Here is a 3,533-nt window from a genome sequence, read left to right on the forward strand (position 1 = left end):
AGCCCTCCCTCATGGATCTCAGCATGAGCCGCAGCACAGCTGGTGATGCTGTCTCTGCTCTCTCCAGGCCCGTTCCCTCCGACCAAAGCCCTCACTGCCCTGAGAGCCACGGGCAAAGACTGTGGACGTCGCATCAGGCTACAAAGTCCAGGGATTCCCTGAGATAGGTCCTTCAGGTCCCTTAGCCCTACCCTCTGTTCCCCATTTGGACTCCCTGGATGGCCGGTGCCCTCATCCCTGCTCCTGAGGGCCACTCCTCACAACAAGCGCTCAGTGTCTCTGGGACCCAGAGCAGAGGTCAGGACACGCCTCATGTCACTGTTTTCTCACCCAGAGGCCTCCCAGGACTGATTCTCTACTGGGTCCAGGGTCCTTCATTCCTCCCTCTGGTCCTCACCTTGACTCCTGACAGAACCTGGGCCCTCCTGCCCCTGTCCCCACACGTGTGTGCGTGTGCTTGCCTTTGGCATTTGCACAACAATGGTCGGGAAGGCATCAGAAGCAAGAACCAGCAAACTTCTATCTCTTCAGCTTCTGACCCCCGTCTCTTGCTTCTTCCGTTCTTGCGCCTTTCCAACCCATCCCTAGACCAATGCCCTGTGATTTCCGTCCAGAGCCCAAACAAGTAGGCAAGCTGTCCAGGCTGGTGTCCAGGGCATGAAGAAAAACTTTTTCTTAAAGGTGTTTATTTATTTGAGAAAGAGAAAGCACACACAGGGGAGAGAGAGAGGCAGAGTCTCCACTGAGCGGGGAGCCCCATGTGGGGTTGAACCCAGGATCCTGAGATCCTGACCTGAGCCGATGGCAGACGCTTAACCAACAGAGGACCCAGGCACCCCAAGAACATGATAAAACTCTTAACTCTTGGACTGGGTAAGAACAAATGCTGCAGAGTGGATGGTACTCACAAAATCAGCCCCTGAAGCGGCTGAAACCTTCTATGGCAAGGAACCCCACAGGAGAGCTTCCTCAAGGACACCAAGCTCTGGATGTGGGAGTCATCCCAGGAAACAACCCCCCCACCCCCAGGAGGCTCCTTGCCCTGCTTTCTTCTCCCAACCCTCCCTGGCCCTGCACTCCTTAAAACACCCAGGGCTCTGTCTTCACGGGCACACACAAACACACACACAGGGAAGAACCAGCAAGCGGCCTCACTTCATGCCCAGCACCCCGCAGGAAAGGCTGCCGAACCCAGCAAAGCCTGGAAAGGGCCTGGCGGATGCCAGGGCTCAGGCCGCCTCTTCCTCATCTCTCACAGTCCCTTCAGACAGGGCCAGGGAGGAAGCCAGCAGCCCACGCCTGACCTGGAGCAAATACTCCAGCATTTGCAACTTGCTGGTTTCGGCGTGGGCCCTGGAACCCCACGGGACCTCATAGCAGGCAGGTCACTGCCAGGCACCTGCCGGTACTCCACGTACCCTTCCAGTACCCAGACCTTGGTGAGGAGTTCCCTCGGCTCCCTGTAGATGACGTGCTCCTGGCTGGCATACACCCCCATGACCCCCCGCATTTCCCACACCTCTTCCTCGGGGGCACAGTCGCCATGCAGGAGACTCACCCCCAGGAGCACCACCAGGAGGCCGGTCTTGGGCACTCCCTGCTCACCGCTCAGCATCCCATCATAGGTGAGGCCCAGGATGGGGACCAGAATGTAGGAGTGGTCGCTGGGGTCCACTTCCTTCACATCCATACCAAAGACCAGCTGCAAGCACTCGGAGGCCTGGTCCAAGATCACAGGGAAGGCATCCAGGGCATCCTGGCCGACGATCTCCAGCATCTCTGCCTGGCTGGTCGGCTCCTTGGTGTGATACTTGAGGAGCAGGAATTCCACCAGGTCGGCCAGCTTCCCCTGGATTATGTTTTGGAGCCCCGGCTGGGCTTCTTCAGGCTCCTCGCAGGGGCTGGACCCCTCCTCACCGGAGCTGCTGGAGCCCTGGTCAGGCTGGCTGCAGGCAGTGGCTGCTTGGGCAGTGGGGGAGGGGCAGGCACTCAAAGAGCTCTGGGGACGACTCTGGAACCCAGCAGCAGACCCCTCCTCCGAGGGGACCAGAAAAGGGCAGAGCAGGAGCCCGATGGGGCGGCGGACTGGGAGGAGGCCAAGGTGGAGAAGGAGGAGGTCCTGGCCGGACCTTCTCCTCCCCAGCCCCCAAGAGCTATGCCTCCACCAGGCCCTGGGCCGGGGCTGGGTCTTCCTCTAGCTTCCAGAGCTCACTCCTCTGACCTAGGGGCATGGTGTTTGTGTCGGGCTGAACCTGAAGAAAGAGGTGGGATGGCTCCTCAGGGTGCAGCCCAGGTAGCAGAGGCCTGAAGTCCTGGAGCTGACAGTGTGCTGCGTCGGACTTGGGTGCTGAGGGGTCTCCTCTGGGGTGGGACGGGCGAGCCCCTGGCTCCATGCTCAGAGCAAGTACCTCACCTTGACCACTGGCACTCACCTGCACCTCCCCTGCTCTGGGACCTTAGAGGCTCCTGCCTCAGACCTAGGCCTCGACTCTGAATACTGGAAGCACCTGGAGGAGAAAAGGAGGAGTCACTTCAGGGTGCAGACACAGAGCACGGCCCACGGCCCCCAGTAGGGCAGGAGGGCTGGGGCGGATTCTGTGAGGTCCCCATTCGTCCAAGCTGGGTGGTCCCCTCCTTGGCCCCTCAGGGGACTGCTATTTCCCCTGGCAGGGCCTGGAGCCCTGCAGCCTGAGGCCACAGGGTCACAGCAAGACCGCACAGCCCTGAGACTCCACAGAAGGTAAGCAAGGGGGCCCACCTCTGCCCACGCCTGCCAGAGGTCTAAGGGCTCGTCTCGGGATCCCAGGGACGGCCAAGCTTGGGTGCCGTCTGTGCTGGGATGGGCGCACCTCTCCGTCTATACCTTGACCCCACGGAATGCCTGGGAAAACTCCCTGTGTTGACCAGAGGCCACCCTCCTGGTGCCAAGGCCTCATCTCTGGGAGATGCCAGAAGGAAAAGTCAGGAGAAATAACTTGGCCCACTGATCGCCCGTCTCCCCATGGCTGGCAGCAGCGGCAGGGTAGGTTTGGGCCCTATGGATCTTGCTGTGAGAGGCATCCCCTCATTTCTCATCTGCCCCCCACCATCAGGCCAGACCCAGAGCCAGGGCACTTGCCTCCTCTGCTACCCAAGTCCAGACCCTCAGGCCCGGGCCCTCTCCATCCTGATTGGAAGGATCTGGAGAGGAGGAGGGACTCAGCCTGACAGGCCCCACCCAGGGTTCCCAGGGCCTCCAGGTAGGGGCTGCACAGACTTCTGGGCCATCTCTTCCTGGGCCCGAGGGGTGGGTGGGGAATCACTCACTCCTCCCTCGGGTGTCCCCACACTGATTCTTGGCAGGAGCAGGGACTCCTGTGTGTCTCCCAGGTGTGCTTCCCCAGATGACCTGACCGCGACCTCTCCCAGCATGGTCCTCACATCCCTGAGAGCTCTGAGAAGAGGGTGAGGAGCCAGCACTTCCTCATCAACGGCCACGTCTCCATGCCCCCCCCCTCAGCCCCTGGCAAGATCCCAAAGGGCTGGTAGTAGGG

The 3,533-nt window shown here is 60.8% G+C and overlaps 1 pseudogene; it reads right to left on the bottom strand.

Annotated features, from left to right (window-relative positions):
* Positions 1 to 1,229: 1,229 nt before the first annotated feature.
* Positions 1,230 to 2,231, bottom strand: LOC141372297 (melanoma-associated antigen 8-like; annotated as a pseudogene).
* Between the last annotated feature and the right edge of the window lie 1,302 nt (positions 2,232 to 3,533).

This window comes from Callorhinus ursinus, unplaced genomic scaffold, assembly GCF_003265705.2.
Source record: "Callorhinus ursinus isolate GAN/ISIS: 27379988/994484 unplaced genomic scaffold, GSC_fseal_2.0 scaffold5180, whole genome shotgun sequence".
NCBI lineage: Eukaryota > Metazoa > Chordata > Mammalia > Carnivora > Otariidae > Callorhinus > Callorhinus ursinus.